General features: G+C 34.2%; 1 long non-coding RNA gene across 1 annotated transcript; it reads left to right on the forward strand.

Annotated features, from left to right (window-relative positions):
• Positions 1-8,839: 8,839 nt before the first annotated feature.
• On the forward strand, positions 8,840-13,529 carry LOC128244760 (uncharacterized). The gene is made up of 4 exons (XR_008262984.1): positions 8,840-9,715; positions 10,406-10,555; positions 11,433-11,563; positions 11,870-13,529. It is a non-coding gene; the product is annotated as an uncharacterized LOC128244760 (long non-coding RNA).
• The last annotated feature ends 7,710 nt before the right edge of the window (positions 13,530-21,239 follow it).

A 21,239-nucleotide genomic window follows, 5' to 3' on the forward strand; every position in this document is an offset into this window, starting at 1 on the left:
AAGAATAGTAGCCAGAATGCTATTTTTTGGATTAACACAACATTTGTACAAGAAGTCGTATCAAAAACGAGATTTTTTTTAAATGAAACTATTAAGTAATTATAATATGGATTCAGTATAGTTTGCATCATTCACCTAAGATCTAGATAAAGATAGTTGAGGCTGAATTAGTCTTAAATCAAGGGTAGTTATGTAGATAGTTGTTTCTTACATTTTAATTTAATCCTTACCTATTTAACAGGACCAAACAGGAGCGATTTGTCACCGAAATGGATGATGATGATGATGATGATGATGATGATGATGATGATGATGATGATGATCTTAATGGTAGGGTACATCATAATTTTTCAAACTTATCAGCCTTAAAAAATCTAATTAAAAAAATGTGAGTTCTTAAATGATATCTGAAAATTGTGCAGTTAAGTCTTAAAACTTCATAAGTTGAATTGACTTTTACTGGCCTGGTTATCACAGTGTGTAGTGAGCTAGACTACCCGTCTGAAAGTTCTGGCCCGCTAGAGTTTCTGAAGTGACTTGATCAAAGAAATTGTCAATTACGCCTCCTAATTATGATTATGATTGGAAAGCTGTCTCTCACTTGTAGTAAAACAGAGGAATGCACAGGCAGAAATTTCTCAAAACTTTTCAGCATTACAGGCTTTAGTAGCAAGTTTAAACCTTTTATAAATACAGACTTAAATTTTATAAAAGAAACCGGGTTAAAGGATTTAGACCCACAAATATGTTAATTTTTGATGCTTGGTGACATCATATTTTTCTGGTATCAATTGAAAGGGTTATGTTGAAAAAATAAAATGTTTTATTTGGAGCGAAAAATGTATTTTAAAGTTGCTGTTTTTTGAATTTGCAAAAATGTCATTCAACGGTCTATTTCAGTTGAAATAATGGACAAGTTTACAAACTATTGTAACTTCTTTTGAGATGGACTTATGATCATTGTATTTGCATAGTTTTAATCCAAAAACGCTTCAAATAATACCATATTTTAATGGATTCAGCATGGAGCTTAATCAGAGAACCAACTTATTTGAGGGTTGGATAACTCGAACCAATATTTTAGTGTATACTAACAACCCACTTTTTTTCTGGAGGAATACAAATAAAAATGATAACATCAAAATTGCTCAGGATTGCAAGTGTTTTTATAACCATGCCAATATTCATTGTGACATTTCCAAAGTTAAAGGTTTGTTAAATTTATGCAGTATTTAGTACTCATCATGAAAATTAGCTTTTTTCATAAGTGTTAAAATTTATGGATTTAACTCTACAGCACCTGATGAGGACGGTGACAGTTTCAAGGATGCTGATAACACAGCAGGGTCAGATATGGATTCCCAGGATGAAATTGTTTGGCCTAAACCACACACCCAACCCACCGCCAAGAAAAGACCAATCAAGAAGAAGCTATAATTCATAGTGAATTTTAAGGGAACATTAAAAATGGTGCCATTTTGAAAAACGATGATGCTAACAATATGATAGACAAGTTCATATGTTTTGGGCAAAGAAGTATACTCCAAATAAAAAGCAAAGTCCAACATTTTATTAAGATAAAGAGAAATTAGGAAAAAGAATAAGCGGTATTTTTGTTTTAAAGAATGCTGGTATTGTGCAGAGGTTTCATTTGCTGTCTGTCTGTAAAATTTTGCTTCCAAATATAATGGAGAAGCTGTTCTCCGGCTGCTGGATAATCAAACATTTTCAAGTAATTTATGACATATGAATGCATTACCTATTAGTTCTTAGGAGTTGTAATGCACACTTTTTGAAAAATCCAATATAAATTCTGATTCCGTGTTAATTAATATTGAAGTTTCCCTTATGAAATTGAGACAGAAAAACAAGAAACTGCTTTACAAAGTTTGTATCCATTATGAAGTTAGTCGTACATGTAACTCATGACAACGATGAACTGCTGTGAGGAATGGCTAGACTCATGGTCACCAAACATAATTCAAAGAATGCTCACAGTCTTGGGTGAAGTGATAAAAGTGATTCTACAGAGGCGTGGTCTGTGATCACCAAACTTGGTATGAGTATTGGTTATGATTATGATATGACACTAATAAGTTTTGGGGTTGCTGGTCAAAGGAAATGGTGTTCTTAAATTGAGCAATGCTTACTAATTTATAACAAAACAAGGGTTGGGTTTATGATCATTAAAACTGATGTGGAGTGGCCAATAGGTGATTTCTTGGTCAAAGGTTTAGGTTACACTTCAATTAGATACCATTTTTCAAACATTAAGAAATGGGTTTGACCTACAGTAAACTAAGTTTTTTGTGTGTTTATTTGTCCTGATCAATCGATGACCGTTGGTGGTTTCAAGTCATGGTAGCCATTAATTACATTGATTATAAAGTTTTTTGGCCAAAACTGTGCACTTAACTTGATGCTGGGCTTAGTTGTTGGGTGAGTGCGACCTTTGTTGAGTTTGGCTTCTGTTGCAAAAAATGTTGTTCTGATGGTAACTTAAGAAAATGTCAGCAGATTTAAAGCTGTTTGGTAAACTGGTTTCACCTTAAAATATTGAATCCACCCTCCACCCCAAGATTTTTTTTACAAATGGAAATAGTTTACATCCAGTGGACGTATGGGGATAGTTCCTTACTGTCACAGCCCTTGTTCTTAAAGGCAACACTGTTGCCTTGGAAATAGGTTTTAGTAAGTTCTTTGTTGTCGTAATTTCCTACCAAAATGGCTGTGTTTGTCATTTTAATGTCTGGACTTAATATTCTCATGTTGCATGAGTGTTAAAAAAGCTAACTTTGTCATAGAATGCAATCAAGTAAAAAGAATGAGTTTTGTATGTATACTTAATCTGTAGCGTTCTTTCATCATGCATTACAACATTGTTATGTTGCTATGTAATTGTTATGCCCCCACAAAGTGGCGGCATATAGGGTTGCCCTTGTCCGTACGTACGTCTGTCTGTCTGTACGTACGTACGTCCCGAAGATTGTTTCCGATCTAATTCTTGAAAACCGTTTGTCCAATCCTCACCAAACTTTAAACACATGTTTGTGGCCATAATATCTTGATCAAGTTCGATAGTCATGGAAATCGCTTTAGTCATTTAGGAGTTACGGCCCTTTTTTGCCAAAAATACTTCAAAAATATATGTTTCCAATCTAATTCTTGAAAAGTATGTGTCCAATCCTCACCAAACTTTACATACATGATTGTGACCATAATATCTTGATCAAGTTTGATAGCCATGGAAATCGCTTTTGTCATTTAGGAGTTACGGCCCTTTATTTGCAAAAAAAGACTTAATAATCATTATGGCTTATTTTCTGTGACAAAAAATCGAAGTGGGGGCATCCGTGTCCTATGGACACATTTCTAGTTTAGAATTGGAATAAACTGTAAAATGTTACCTCGTTTTCATAAAGTTAAACAGTAATATCTTATGTAACTGCAATGGTTGTTAACCATGGGTGGTATTCATAAACTTCTTAAGTTAACTTGATCACTTTCCTAATTTTAGTATCTCTTTAGTCATATGAAATAAAAATGAAGAATTTCCAAAATACATTGTACATTATTTCTATTGACCTTATTGAAAAAAAACATACTTTAAAGTTAAAAACACTTGTACTTTTCATTTGACTTTCAAGATTTTAAGAAATTGACATAAGTTAGGAAATGACTTAACCAGTTTTACGAATACCGCCCTAGGTTTTCAATGAAGATGTTGTCGGACTGGCGGGCGTCAAACTGGTTTTGGTGATGATACTTTCAATTACTTTCTATGTAGCAAGTTTATGTTGAGACGAACCTTGAAATTGCTTTTGGGTTATCAGTTCAAGGTCAATGATACTAAAAATATATAAATGGTTTCTACGCAATAACTTAAAATTAGGATAAATAGAGTGGTTGTTTGTAACCAAGCTTACGTGGAAACGTACTTTGGGATTGCATTTGGGTTGTGTAGGTCAAGGTCACTGTTACTAAAATTAGAAAATGATGGTTTCCGCGTTGCAGTTTGTTGGTGCTAAAGTCACTGCTACAATTGTTTGATATAACAGGAGCGTATGAAGGATTTAATGATTTGGGCTGTGGATGGGGTGAGTCCGATGAGAAAAATCTTGCAAAAAAGCGGCTCCGGTAAGCTCTAATTACAACATTGTATATGCGTCAATGATCAGAAATTTTATTTCTGGTTTACTTTTAGTTTTAATTTTTCGTGTTTAATTACAGTAAAGAAACATCGTCTTCAGGGATATATTTTGAGGGTCTTCAGACCCTGTGCCACTGTATTAATGTACGGACGAGACAACAAATAACATTTATTTTTAGACATCTCACGAAAAGCAATTATGCACCGGTCAATTGTAACCGGGGACTTTCGGTCCAGCCAACCCCGGGTATAATCTGCGGGGACGAACTGATGGTCAAATCCCCGCCAAATGCCCCCGCACCGCAGGGAGCCTAGGTAAGGGAAATATCCCGCTATATTTTGAGCGAAGACAAAACCACCGCATTCACCCGGCACTGTGGGGCCACCTGAAAGGTAAAAACACGGCCAATTTCCCCGGCTATCCCCGGACCTGGGGGGGGGGGGGGGGGTCGTGGTTACAATTGACTGCTGCATTACTAAAACTGCTCGCTGGATTGGTTCATAAACAAAACAATCATAGCATTTGTTATCTTAGCGTGGGCAGCATATACGATGGAGTGATTATATAGTTAACCAGATATTCAATCATAGCTCTAATGCAGCGTGTCTACATTTCAATTCTGCATTGTGCATTTACCTAGTCACGGTGTAATTTAAGTTGATCTACGAACCATTTTGCTTTAATCGCTCTTTGTGGTCAGGCGATTTTTTTGGAAATTTAAGATTTCTGGTTGATTTGTAACATTTATTTCAAACTTTTAACATGTTTCCTTGCATGTCTACGAACGTGCACGTCGTTAAAAACGAAAGAAATAGTGCATCACCGAACAACGTCGCTAATTTGTAGCAATAATTAGGGCGTATATATATCACTCTTAATTGAAGTGATGGGAAATTAATAACTTACTTACATAAATATAACCTTTATCTTTAAACAAAACAACAACATCAGAAAAATGATTCGAAATCGACAACCATGCGTAAGACTCAGTTAATGCAACTTGTATGATTTTTGGTGTTTTTGTGAGTCTATATCCGTCCGAAACATGTTCTTCTTAAAATGAGATTTACTATAAGTTTGTATTTGCTTTCATTCGGAATCATGGCTGTTCGAAGAAACAAAGTTCGTATAAGTGAAATTAGGTCCAGAATAATGCCAACTGTATAGTCGGCACTTAAACTGGAACCCACAGTCCCCAAAGCGTGAGAAATTATTGATAAACCTGTGCGTGCGCGCGTGTGTTTATATAACGACGCCATCGGCCACTGGACTATCCGTGGACGTCAGTCACAGAATCAGTCTTTATAGGTTGTTGAGCATAGTGCAGGATGACAGTAAGTAACATTGGTTAAGGCTACTCTGGTAACACGCATCCGGGTGAATAATTGTCGCAAGTTCATATAGACATAATGATGAAGCTTATAATATTATAACTACGTATGATATCAATAAGTGACCCAGGGGCGTAGCTAGGCCTTAAAACTTGTAGGCCCGATGGTTCTATGTGAGTTTGGGGACTTTTATATGTGCATTACACACACTTAATTATTTTGCAATGATTACCATAAACTCTAGCAATATACCCTGCATATAGTTTCAATAAACACCAACCTTTAGTTAAAATTTAACAAACTTTTGAGTTGTTCAAAGTGTTTGAGCAGCTATTAGTTTTTAATGCATATTTGGGTTATTTAAATTTTGTCATTTTTCAAAAGAGTTGTAGGCCCATAGTTGATTACTACTATGGTGCAGTAATATCAGAAAAGTAATAAAGAAATGTCTATCAGAAAACATTTATAAGAATAAGCATCCCTACTTTTATATATTAAGAATATTTCCTTTTTAAGAAGTGCTTATTAGTTTTGTCGTGTGCCAGCCTAAGTACTATTATACATACAATTATATTTGCATGCGCCATATTGTTCATACGGCGTGCAACGAAGTGTACTTGAAATGCTAGCAGATCTCAAAATATGCACAAGTCCGATTCGTGAGAAACGCACATGGGACAACAGTTTGAACATAATTGAAACGAAATTGTAGCCAACCTGCAGTAAAAGTGTACTTACACTATTCCACATTCTCCGATTTTTTGAAATAGGTTCGTTTAATAATAAGTGGTAGAGCTGGCATTTAGTAGCCTTAAAGAAATAGAGTTGTATTTATAGCAATTTGCTTTTTTGTAGTATTTGTCAGTCATGTACTTAAATACTGCCAAACTAAATTGCCCCCGTTTATATGTACACAGTTACCCCAAGGGTAAATCACCTAGACTACATATACGTTAAACGCTTCCGTACAAATCAGCTTTAACAAAATACAACTCATTCATTTGTTAATGTCTCTGCATTGCAAATGTGAGTGGCCTTTTGATTAATCGGAAGTCTTGAAACTATAGTGGCACGTAATGATCACTTACTATTTGACCTACAGTAAAGTCACTAAAATGCCGGTAATCAGCACCAAAGGTCTTTATCTAACCAGAACTAGCAAATTTATTGTCCTTGGTTCCGCAAACTTACTGGAACCAACTGGATAGCATTGCTGATCTGGACCGAAATTAAGTTTTTGAATTTTGTGATGAACTATACGCAGTCTTGGAGTGAGAAATAGGTCAGTCTTATGCTTTTCCAGTTTCACTCCAAATAACCGTAGCTTTGAAGCTTTTCGCGGAAGGAAGTTTTCAGTCTTTGATGGCGGATAGTCATTGGATTGTACGAATTTCGGTGTCCAGGAGCATTATCACCGTAGCACGTTTTCTCACATAGCGTGCCTTATTAACACACAAAACACGATTTTTATGAGCTTCCCCAATTTAATCAGAATCCGTTTACGCAATAATGATTATCGCTTTGAACAACCAGTGAGCTAATCACGGCACGTCGGGGCGATTATTGCATTATTTCAATTTCAAGAAAATGAAAATGGGCGACGAATACCTAAACATGAATGTAGTAGGCAAATAATTTACACAAGCAAAGCTTTAAAGGAATTTAAATCAAAAAGGAATGTGGAACTAGTTTTACCATTAATGACACTTCCCGTGTTTCAGTAACGAGTACTACCTTGAATTATACCGGATCTTTACATTCGGTTACGGTAGAAAATCAGTGAGACAAGGAAATGTTTTGTTGAAACGTTTTGTTTTATTTCATTTGCCTAGAAAAAAATATTGCTTCAGCAAATTGGCTAGGGTTATTCAAGCCGAGGTTCTCGTGAATCTGCTCATAGGGTTGATCGACCCTAACTGTGCTCAACTATTGAAATAAACGTCAAAATCAGCCGATGTTAAATACAAAACGAAAATATTTGAAGAATGGAAATATTGCCGTCTTATTCCGATAATATGTGAGAAAAGGTTTGCTATTTTAATTTCAAGTCATTAGTTTTTTTTACAGCAAATGCCATTCAAAACCAATTTTTTATGTCTCACTTTCTTAAACTTCCATATTTCATGATAATCAAATCTTTTACTGTATTCCATAACAGATTAAATTAGTTTCAATTTTAATGTCAAAGCCTGTTCAAATCATTGACAAATGACAGAACAGAACATAATATGTATTACACTTAAGCATAACAAGCTTATCGTTATAATAACACAGATACATACAAAAACATATACAGTATACGTCATGCGACAATTTTAACACATATCATATTATACGATAAATATATTTGATTTTATTATTACTGGTATTTAAATTGTGAGAATGAATTTAAATAATATCACTTTTTATGGAATATTAAATACAATCGGACGTTATTTAAGATGGACGAAACAGTAATCGTGTACTGGTCAAACTATACACTTGATATTAAATGTTATGATACCAACTCTTGCTTTTAAATATCTTGGCGCAACAATTGATCAGACCCTATCTTTTGATTCTATGGCTCGTTCCATATTAAAAAAAGCTAGTGTAAGGTTAAAATATCTATATCGAAAGAAAGGTTACCTTACAAAACATACCAAGAAACTCCTTGTCATGGCCTTAATTCAATGCCATTTTGATTATGTCTGTTCTATGTGGTATCATGGTCTGACCAAGTTTCTTAAAACCAAGCTCCAAACCACACAAAATAAACTTATGAGGTTTGTTTTGGATCTAGATGCAAGGTCTCACATTGCCCCCGAACACTTTAAATTACTCAACTGGTTACCTGTCAACAAACGTGTAGACCAGATTATTCTAGGTCATGTCTTTAGAATTAAAAACATGCATAGCCCCGGACTACATGGGAGACAATTTAATCTCCCAAGATACTGTACACACACATAGGACAAGGTTATGTCAGAAAGGGGCTTATGCTGTTCCAGAGGTCAAAGGTTTTGGGTTAAAGTCCTTCTTTGGTATTTCCTTATGGAACAAATTTCCATCTAGTATAGCACAGACTAAGAAATTACCTGTTTTCAAATTGCTAGAAAAGAATCTTTTTTTAGATAATTTGGAATTATTATTTATGGTATTAAAAGGCTTGAGTTTTAATTAAGTTTTTTTTTCATTTATTTATTCAAAGATTTTCAGTAAAGGAACTATTTTAACATAACCTCACATTTTATAAGTACAACATACTGTCATATTCATATATAATGTGATAATTATGTATTACTTTCTCAACTTATAACTTATTATGTAAAGTGACTGTGATACAACTACGGCAATATTTACTTTAATTCGTAGAGACTAATTTTTAATATACTTGTGCAATTTCGCTAACAGGCATATTATTATTTAAATATGCAATGCCTTCCTATGCCATGTCGCCAAAACAAACAATAGAAATAAGAGTTTTTTTTTCTTTTTTTGTGTCATCCTTGTTTTGGTGTATCTGTCATGGCTATTGATGATATCATACATGTATTATGTTATTTACTATTCATGTTGTTTAAATTAAATGTCCATGCATGTACAATCCTTACTGAAATAAATCTATCTATCTATGACTGAGTAATAAAAGTGCATTAGATAAAACCGTAAAGACAAGGAAAATGATGCAAACATTTAGAAAAATAACAAAACAAAAGGAAAATTAGAACCAACAAAATATGAGTTTCTACCCTATCAAATAACATCAATGACAAACATGTAATACCATGTATACAGGATAATAAATGGTTGACCATGACTTTTGGTCGATAATTGCTCCAGTAAGAATTATAATTGCCCGAGGGCTTTGCCTGATTATAATTATGTGATGCCAATTGTAATATGTTTACAAACGCCTTGCTACGAGTGGACATTTGATTTATACACCGGTATTAACATTATGTTCGCATGTGCATTACTGCATAACATCTGTGTTTCAAAGTGGCTGTCTGATGAATATAGTGCTGGTGACGGCGGCGATGATGATAACGGTGATGACAATATTTGTGATAATGCGAATGTAAATGGATTACTGGATTGGAATCAGTTTGTGCTTGACATTTTTGTTTTCTAGGAACTGATATTAGTTCTTGTGATAGTGTCATTTAGTTTGAGGGGAAGCTCTTATCCAGCGGAAACAAAACCACCACATTCACAACCACATTCACTCGGCAATGCAGAACTACCTGGAAGGTAAAAACATGGCCCATTTCCCTCGCTATCCCCGGTATACCCCCTGGCCTGGGGGGAGGGGGGGGGCGTGGTAACAATTGATTAACGCATATGCGCAACTGAGCGAAACGATTACATTTGAATAAAATAATCCTACAAATTAACCTCATAAATTATCTATATACCGGTATATATGCCTATAGCATTGTGGGATACTGACGATACAAATTACCTGGTATGTGGGTCAATATATAAAATGTCCCACAGTGCAGTATCCCACAATCCCAAATATAGTTTTTTTTTCAGATTTGTGATATCATCAAATAAAAGTTAATATTTATAATATACAAATAAAAACATTGAAAGATTATTAATATGGTGATGCTGGCATGTTTAGAAATGGAGGGTCTCATAAACCACCAACAGGACTTAGTGCCCATAAACCACCATTAGTATATATGCTTTGTGGTGATTTATAAACATTTATAAACAATAAAAACAATCTTTCACTGTTTCAAACATATTGATATATTTTTTACTGTTTGAAATTTCAGCCAGCTCTCAAATAATTATTGAATCCCATCAATTTAAACAGGTATGCCAGAGATGTGTTAATTGAGTTTGTTGTATAGGCTATAAGGGTGTCAATGATTGCATTTTTGGGTAGGCGTTGTGCATTTATTTATTTTTCTTTCTTATTATTTTAAACAGACCCGGGAGGAAATGATGATGAACCAGCCAGAAAGCCCGCCTGCCACCCGGCCGAGCTGTACTTGGTGTATGCCAACATGCTGACATGCTAAAATTTGTTAGCACTTCAAGATCATATAATGGAAAATTGTATCCAAACTGAAGTATAAAGTGAGTAAGTTTGGTCATATAAGCCCATTGATACTTTTTGTTCCATTCCTAGATGAATTTCTTTCATGTTGTTTGTCAATCATTTCTGGTGTGGCTTTGATAATTATTTTCTAATGAAACTGCTGACTTGTATTAGTCTTTGGTCTGTATTGTGCATCTATTCGCGCATTTTGTTTGCTCTTTTAAGCAAACATTACATTAATTGCAAATTCTATAAGCAATTAATCAAAACTTACTACACATTTGATGCAGAATGATGTTTTATTTATGCACCTGTCAATTGTAACCACGGCCCCCCAGGTCCGGGGAATAGCCAGGACTTTGACTTTCGGTCCAGCTAACCCGGGGTAAAATCCCCGCCCTGCCTGGACGAACTGATGGTTAAACCCCGGACAAATGCCCCCGCACCTCCGCTAAATTTGGCGCTATGACAAAACCACCACGGTCACCCGGCCCTGCGGGCCACCTGGAAAGTAAAAACACGGCCCTTTTCCCCGGTATACCCCCCGGACCTGGGGGGGGGGGGGGCTGTGGTTACAATTGACTGGTGCATTAGTGTGCATATGATTTTCAGCTTATGGACAAGAAAACATCTACTTCGACAATCACAGCAACACTATGAGATCCCTATTTTAAAGAAATAATGCCACCTTTCATTAATTCATTAATTAATTCTATCAATCTTTCATATATATTCATTAATTCATTCATTTATTCAGTTTATACATTGAAAAACTTGACATTTCTCAAGGCAAAAGAAATAAAAAAGTGAGCCGCTTTCATAAAGATTAGAGCCTTTTCCCTTCATGCATTAAAAAAACAACCTTAATACATTATACTTGTCTTAAAACCCCTAATTTATTGCTTATTTCAATAGCCAGCCTTGTTGCTGTAGCCACAGAGGAATTTTCAAGGACAAGAACCCGAGTGCTGGTCAAAATGTGGTCTCGTGTGGTTTTCCATACCGACTCTCGGCAAGGATTTCCGAGAAAGGAATACCGTCTCCAAGTAAGAAGAAATTCTAAGCATGTCTGGTTTAAATGCTTTCAAAATGCATCTGGGTACTCAATAAGATGAGATTAACCTTCGAGTTGTTAAAAACTGATTGCAAAATGTCCAAAAGACTATATATTTCATAAAATATGTCCTGAAAATCCTTGAATTCATGAACTTTTCTGCATATTTATCACATTTATGACTACATAAAAGGTTGTGTATGCCTCAAATGAGTGTTTACAGGCCTTTTTCAAACTTGAACAGTAGTGGCAGATAGTTTTATTAGTGTAAAACATTGCTTTTGTGTCTTGCTTGCAGATCATGATGTGCCAATAAGCTCCAGTTAGCGGTGGCTTTTTCCCCCCCGGCGGTCGTCCTGCAATCGGAATCCAGGAGATGCAGCTCTGAATCCAATATTTCAGAAGAATGAAGATGTTAGTCAACTATGTAGTACTTGTTTGTGTGTAAATGATTCCAAAGAGTGAGATTTATAGCAAATCAGGTGTAAATAAGCATTTAGCAACTTATAGACAATGGTGAAGTGCTGTACTCTGAATTTAATGCCAAATCTAGCCTTCAAAACAGATACTTAAAGTAATTTTTTTTTAAAAAAATGGGCATAATAATGCTATCTCTGCATGTTCTACATCATGTAGCCACCTCATACATGAAAACACTAGCAGTTGTCATGAATCTTTCAGTTTTGGTGTTTTTTTGCCATTTCCTTTGTTGCGCCATTTGTCCCAGAAGCAAACAATTTGGCATATAGTGGTGTTTAGACTGTCTATAAACACATGATCACTAAATTTCTTGTGTTAAACTGAACAGTTCTGTTACCTTTGTATATAAGTGGACCAGAAAAGCAATCTTTTGACAAGTTGAAGCATTTCAGTTTGGCTCTATGTCATTTTTTATATAAAACACTTATTAAAGCCGATGAAGTGGAAAAACCTTATTTTGCTTAGAAAAAAAATCTTAAAAGAGTAGGCAGGCCATTTTTTTGTGGTCTGTTCTATAGACACTATTGAAAGCTACAAGGAAAACTTTACTTGGTCAAATTATTCCAATGCATAAGGAAATAATGGCTCTTCAAAGGTTTGTGGCTTACCATTTGAGGGAAATTGCTGTTTCTGCTCTTTATGAAAATACCACAGGTGCTAATACTTGTCTCATTCATTCAGTGTTTAATATATCATTGACATACTTTCAGTATCTGTTGCATATAGTTTTGAAGTCTGTTTCTGAAAAAAATGTTGTTTAAATAGGCTCAAGACCACAGTTATCTGTCCCCGTTGACCAAGATCCGGATGTGAATACAGGAAAAAGAGTGCTTGTGTTCAAGTATCAATATTTTATTTAAGTTGAATGAAAGAGAAGAAACAGGTGGCCTTTTTGCATAGAGCTTAACATAATTTGACACTGTATTGCAAAAACTGATAGTTTTCAGTGTAAAAATTGGAAAATTCATTGCCTGTGGAACTATGTAAATTGGTTGTTTGTAGCCTTATTCCGTCTTGACCTCAGGGTCATGTATTACTACTCAATTTTGTGAGAAAACGCAATGGTCAACCCTATGTTTTCTTGAGATTAAATTTTGTGTCTTGGATTGTTCTACAACAGCCATGCAGTTACTTGTTTTTCAATTGGGACTGTTTTAAAGTGAGAAGTCAGGTTAGTGTCTAAATGAAACATATAGTAAAAATATCTGTGGTCTCACGCCACATAGCACGTGCGTCTAAAAATAGGCATTTTTTGGTTTCCCCAAGTCTGAGGTGGTAAGCGCTTATCAAAATGTATTGTGAATCTGGTTACAACCGGTGTTCGCCTTATTTCTAAACGACATTGGCAACAAAATGACAGCTAATGTAAACAAACAATAATTATAGAATATATTAAATTGATTAAACTTGAAAGTTGTGTTATGGTAAAAATCTTATATATGTATATAAATGTAACTGTGTTCGGTATAACAAAATAAATATTGCATGGCTTCCAGTGTGACAGAACATATTGTCAACATTCGGGTAAATACTGTTACCTTGGCTTCGCCTCAGGTAACAGTATTTCCCTCATGTTGACAATATGTACTGTCACACTGGAAGCCATGCAATATTTATATAATGTCATATTTTGGGATATTACTCAGGATAAAAACATTGTACATATATGCTTAAGAAGAGTTTATATCAAAGTAATAGCACTGTTTTTGTCATAGTTTAGGGATAGAGTTTCGCCTCGGGTAACAGTATTTCCCTTATGTTGACAATATGTACTGTCACACTGGAAGCCATGCAATATTTATATAATGTCATATTTTGGGATATTACTCAGGACAAAAACATTGTACATATATGCTTAAGATGTGCTTATCAAAGTAATAGCACTGTTTTTGTCATAGTTTAGGGATAGAGTTTCTATCCTATTTTTATCAGAAATTAAACAGCTTTTTATGTAATTTATTTTCTGACATGTGTGATACCTGTTTTTTTCCATTTATTGTGATATCTGATGTTTAAACTGCACTCTCACAGATTGAACGTTTTGACAACTTTTTTATTATTTGTCTTTGAACGAACAAGTTTTTGCGTAAATATCTGCAAACCAATGATAAAAGACTTCTGACAAAAGATCAGATCGCAGTTTTTCATATTTCCGTCCCAAAAAACGATGTTTTAAGCATTTTTATTAAACCGTAAGTAACAGTTTAAGCCATAAAACATTAAATTTGGAATGGAAATATGAAAATCTGCGATCTGATCTTTTCTCAGCAGTCTTTCATCACTGGTAAGCAGATATATACACAAAAAAATCTAATTCCAAGACAAAAAAATATAAAAAAGTTGTCAAAACAGTAAATCAGTGAGAGTGCAGCTTTAAGTAACAGCAACACTTTTATGGCATTTTGATATTTTCCTCCATAATCAAATGTGTGCAGAAATGACAACCTCAAATTAGTGGATTTTTCTTTATTTTATATCAATGCTTTAAAGGAAAACAATTAAAAGCAAAAGGTACTTGCTTTAGTTCATGTACACGCAGGACAGTTATTAACAACTTCTAAACTTGACAAACATGTACATTACACTGCTTAGTTAAGACCATGTAGTTACTTTCAATCCATTCTTTTTCAATAGATTATCAGTTATTCTTTGTATAAGCCTTGAATATATTTTAGCATTAAATTATTCATTCACTTATGTTGCCCTCCACATTCAAATGATAAAACATTTTTATTGAAAATTGTAAGGCTCACTTTTGTTTTCATTTTCAATTAAAACAAATCCATGCATTTTTTCTGTTACTTTTTTATATATTTATTTTCTAATTACAGACTTATTCTACAATTATACTTACTATAAACGAAACACTTATGTGATGGAAATATATTGCAAATATTAAAATGTGCTTTAAACCTCTTTAATCTTTTGGTTTGAAAAATGAAGTTTTAATAAAAGTTGAGTAATGTTCTTATGTTTGACCCTTACCTCAATGGGCAATTTATTGCATTCATATTTTTATAAAAAGCTTCCTTAACTATTATTTTATTTGTATTTTTTTCTGTGTAAACAATATAGTTTTTTTTTTCAAATGTGATAATGCTTTTGACATGTGATATTTAAAAGAATTGTTTTATTTACTGTTAACCAGGGATTATACTCATGCATTTGGTCAAAGGAAGGTTTTACTGATGTTGCAGTTAAATCGACATATTTTATGAAATGGATAGTGTTGAAGTTAAATCTTCAAATATGAGTATTGAATGTTATTGTTACAAGAATATATACTCATCTTTTACTTTTTTAAAAAATGTCTTCAGTATCAGCTGAATGCTCATGTTTTATCCTCATTATAATTATATGCTACCTTGTTCTTGTTTATAATAATTACTTATTTGTCTACTGCAACATTACTGTATGAATTTCACATTACTCGTTTACAATGGCCATGTGCATATTTATCGCATATTTTATAGCGTTAGTTCATGTAGATAGTGTATCTACAATGTATGTAAATTAAGGACTCATAAATAAACTGTGAAATACTTACTGCTTGCTTTATGGAAGGTGTGAAAGACCAATACTTATAAGGATTTACATCTGGTAATAGGAAGGATTTCCTTCACACTACTTAGCCGATTTCTTTCACTATGGTCTTAATTACTAATCAAAATACTGAGAGATCATGCAAAGTAAGGACTGTACTGCTGTAATTATACAGCTGAAAAGCCCATTCAAAAAAGCCTCTTCGTCCTTGCCATATGAGTATACATAAATAAAGGCTATGTGCTTAACTTTAAAGAACATGTACTGAAAAGTTTGTAACTTGTCTGTATAAAACAGCTAGTTGTTTTTGATGGCCCGAGAGGCCAAAAATGCTGCCCGCGATGTATTGTAGAACACGTGTTTCATAAAAAGAACTACGATTTCGGCAATAACACTTCAAGCCCGTAGAGACAGCGCCTTAGTTCATATTAACTAATAAAACTTGGTATGTGAAAAAATATTAGCTGATTTAGTTTCGGATATAGATCAAGGGATTTGTTTAAAACAATTGGCTTGATATTTTTCATGTATGAATGATACGTAGTGATCCACTTAAAATGGTATATTTAAATAACAAGTTCATGCAGATGTGTACATTGGTTTGCATTTTGGTTTAGATTAACACAGTCAAAGTCGCCGTTTGAATTTGCAGACACCCGAAACTTAAATTTGCCACAATGTTTTGATTGGCCTGATGTTGCATGGTATTGTTTCTAAATTTTATCATTGATTTTGAGCTTTGGCCCTCCTAAATGTACAAAGATAGTTGTTGTTGCTGGAAACATGATGTACATCATGATTCCTCAACTACCTTGTGGTTTTGTTTGAAAGGCTTCGAAACACACAGGAGCTAAAGTGAACATAAACAAACATAGCCAATATAAATTCCCCTTGGAATTTCGCTTCAGGATTTAGACTTTGGTACCAACGTTGACGGTGTGCCAAAATCAAAAGATTCCAGTTATGTAATGGTTCCCGTTTGAAAAACAATTGAATATCAATAAGCAGGGGTACGTGACGACAGCCTCCAATCAGCATTGTAATCAGATTTATATTGTATTATATAAAATATTTGGAAATCACTGATTTGGGTGTAGATTTTCGAACGTATTCCTATTGGGTTATTGTACATATAGGGATCACTAAACTCGAAGTTGACTAGTGTTCCTGACCAGCCCTAAGGTCAACACGGATTAATGAATAACATGTAGAAAATAAAGTCTATTGATATGAAAGGGAATTTTTTAACTTGTCAGTAACTTCGACAACATTTTAACCACAAAACAATACTGTTTTTACAGCTTAGAAAAAACAACATCATAAGAATCAAAACAAATCTCTGTTGAATTGACTACAGAAAAACTCAAAATGGTGAGAGAAAAATAAATCAAGAAAGAAAAGACGCTTTAAAATACATATTCTTAAACTTGTTTACAAACAACTGACAGAAAACGAACATTTTTTGTCAGTTATCACAAAACACACCGATATGGCTTATTTCAATGCTATACTTTGACTGAACGGATCATTGTACAAAATTAAGATTTATTGCACGAAGTAGTTGTCAATGTCTTAAAAAAGAAATATTGAAATGTAAATGAAATGAAATAAAATTTTAACCAGAGAGCAACAGAGCAAACATCACGCGCGTCCGTTGTTTTAAGACGAAAAGGGGGCATAGCATAAAATTGTCAAAGCCAGAGTGAATGAAGCCTTGTTGTACATGAGGATATTATTCTGGCAACACTTGCCACTGAAAAGATCATTGTACACACTGATGATGCAATCATGATTCATTGGACGAAGGTATGGTCAATGGCTTAAAACATAAATTATTTGAAATATAAAACTTTAACACGAGTGCAACAAAGCGAACGTGAGTCACGTTCATCCGTTGTTATAAGATGAAACACTTGTACCAGGTTTCATTTGATTATCTTGAAAGGTCAATGATTTAATGTCAAGGTTATTTTGTAAACACACAAACGCCAAATAATTCAAGGCAACGACACTATTTAATAGACGAGCTAAAATCTTACAAAACGTACAAGCAGTAGGTTATTGTCTTAACTACGGTTTATGCTTTATTAACCAAAGGAGATACAACATGAGTACCTAACTGCAAGAGTGGGGGATGCTTTTTCAACCGTTTCCGCAGTAGATCAAAAAGCTAGATTTAACTATATTTTACCAAAATTATGGAACTCACCACGCATAAGGCAATTGCCATTATGAGCTTGGTTCTAAACTTACTTTAACATCTAACTGACGGAATTAATCTCGTACCCACTGCTTCAACCTAAAACTAGACGAGATTAGTCCAGTCTCTTGGCTGTCCATTTTTGAAGACGTCTATGGTTGGAACATTTTAGTAATTTAACATAAACCAACTTAACAATCACTTTCTGTCACAGATATGTTGGTGACGTCAGTCTGGCAATCGTCGCATATGCGTTTCTTATAATGACGGTAGCAATACGGTAAATAACACTTTTCCTCTAGTTCTTGATGGCTATGCTTATTTTCCACGAAAGCTCCTACCACGATCAACCTCAGCCTCAGCTAGATGTAGTTTGTAAAATCAGAGTTGTTATCAAAGCCACTCGTGTTTTCGATATTGGGTTTTGGTAGGCAAAGTTGTCAAAGATAAAGAAAGTGCGGTTTATAAAGTCCACCATGTGTTCGAGGCTCTCATCTTTGTCAGTTGTCGTATCCTCGGGTACTCTGACCGAAACTATTGACTGTTTTATCCCTCGGAATATGGCCTTTATTTCTTATTTTCCTGTGTAATTACAATGACTTTTTATTTATTAGCTGAATGTCTGGAGAAAAACCACTTCAATATTCAATCCGACAGAAAGGATTTTTTTTACGTACATTGACGAATTATTTTATTTATATTAAGGGCTAAAGTGAAGACTGTCCTTTCTTTTATCTCTGTTCGAACGTTGTCTTTGAAAATCAGTTATCCTTAAATCAAATTCAATGATGGTTCAAGATATGTTTATATATTCTTACCATACTACTTGGACAAAGCTGTTTTGCATTAGCGAAACATGCTTTAGTTATATTTGTTTAGATGGCATAAAGAAATTAAAGCAAAATTAAGCAGCTGAACAATTGTGTTTGACTTGTGAAAAGTAAGGTTCTCTGATCATTTTTCACTTTCGAGTCGGGGCTGTCCAGAATGTCACTCGCAGCCAAATCTGATGTGAATACAAATTCATAGAGGATTATTGTTTGTATAAGTGTAGTATCATTTTTATTTCATCGAATAGTAATTTGTTAACAAGTTTAAATTAATTAACATTTCACTGAAACTAACCATTTGTTTGTTGTACGCACAAGAAAAAGAAAGAAAGATCAAACATGTTTATAAACTTTGATAGAAATACATGATTTTTATGACATTTGTGTCACACTGCTCTAGTTTCTGTATCATTTCCTCCAAGAGCAGATGGTATCGATATTAATTAATTGCAGATGATATTGAAACATTTCAAACAATTCCTGAAAAATGTAAACAAAACAAACATCAAACCAGTTCATTTCAATGAATTGAACAACCATATTTCAACCTGAGTTATTGATCATGTCACTCACAACCCCCATCATTGTCCTTCTGAACAAGAGAATCAAATTAATGCTAAATTAAGTGGTTTCCAGTTAAGGCTAAAAGGTTTTGGTAAGAGGCTGTAAACATCTGTGTTTAACAATTCTTGAAAAACAATCAAGCTAAAATGTCAATACATATATAACCCTAAAAACTTGAAGAGATGGGCATGGATTTATACTAGTTTGCTAAGGACCGTCAGTGTCATAGTGCCATCAAGAAGTCATATTCAGTATTTACAAGAAAACCAAAACCTCTTTCAAGATATGGCTCTGTCAGTGAAAAAGAAGTGTAACACATTCAGTTATATAGTCGGAAGTTACAAGCAAAAAAGTGCTGACAAGTAAAGGAAATGACATTAAAACACCCGAATGCAATAGTAGCGTTAAGATACGCTTGTTTAGCACTTATTTATCTATTGGACGTATGGTCAGATTAAGGCAGATAAGAAATACATAATTTATGTGGGTCATAAAGTTGACCCGTCCTTTTATTATAAGTTTCCTTCCTTTTATAGAAAATTTCTGTTTTGGACGTTTTTAGATTTAGCCATTAAGTAAAGCTGTTCTACAGGCGTGAGACCACAGTTATTTTTACTATATGTTTCATATAGACACTAACCTGGCTTTTGACTTTATACACACCCCAATTGAAAAACAAGGACATGGCATCTCTAGAACAATTCAAGACACAAAATATAATCACAAGAAAACACCATGTTGACCATTGACCCGACTGTCAAAATTGAGTTCAAATACATAACCCTTCCGCCAGGGAGTCAATCGGCTACAAACAACTAATTTTCAGACTTCCACAAGGTATGATTTTTCCAATATTTACATTGAAAACTATCAATTTCTGCAATAGAGTGTCAAATTCAGTCAAGTTCTCTGCAAAAAGAACATTTTTTGCTTCTTTTTCATTCAATTTTAATAAAATATTGATACTTGAACACAAGCACTCTTTGTTTCTGTATTCACATCCGGATCTTGGTCAACGGGGGGCAGATAACTGTGGTCTTGAGCCTACAGGGAAAAGGTTAGTTGATAAAGTACTGAAATCACAAATCATCTCTGATAATTTTACTTCTTTTACATCTTATATTCCGTGTTTCTTTGACATCTTTAATTGAACGTTTATTAAATTGAGAACATTTCCACACTTTCATTATAACAGTTTGCAGCGTAAGACAAAATTGGCTGTGAAATGTCGGAAAGGGTCAGGTAAAGTGAAATATTAACTGCTGTTGCTTTCATTTAGAACCGGTCTTCAACGATAACAAGTTTAAATGTCATTAATAATGTATTGACAATTAGACAGGTATACCCGGTTTATTCCATATCACATTGAATGGCATACGAATGGAATTCTTGCAAGTCGAAAAAGTTCATAACTAGAAAATCATTGGAGCCAAAGTACTGGGCCTTGCTCTACAGGTGTGTATTGTCTCTTGAAACATGCATACCAAGAGTCTTTTGAATACCTCGGAACAGTTTGAAATTATGACCAAAATTAATGTTTAGCACACCTAAGCAACTCACTACACAAAGTCTATTACCTTGACCCTTTTCTTTGAAACCAAACAAGCTTAACATCTATGATTTAACAGGTCTAATTTCTGTGTTTTTATATTTTAGTAAATATTTTTAATATTGGCATACTTTAATTACTACAAAGCCCCGACCTGCGTACATCAGGTACTTAAACAGCATGTGTAAAGGAAAGATAAAGGATGCTACTCTTCAGAAGAACACTACATAGGTCGAGCATTTACATAAACAACCTGTATAAAGGGAAGGTATAGTATGCAATTTTGTACAAGTCCCCGACCTTGGTACATCAGATACTTAAATAACCTGTCAAAAAGGAAAATATAGGATGTACTTTTATACAAGGCCCGAATTGCGTACAACACGTACTTAAACAACCAGTAAACAGGGAGGATATAGGATGTACTTATGTAAAAGGCCCCGACCTGCATTCATCAGGTACTTAAACAACATGTAAACGGTAAAGATAGGGAATATAGAGG

Source organism: Mya arenaria, chromosome 8 (genome assembly GCF_026914265.1).
Source record: "Mya arenaria isolate MELC-2E11 chromosome 8, ASM2691426v1".
NCBI lineage: Eukaryota > Metazoa > Mollusca > Bivalvia > Myida > Myidae > Mya > Mya arenaria.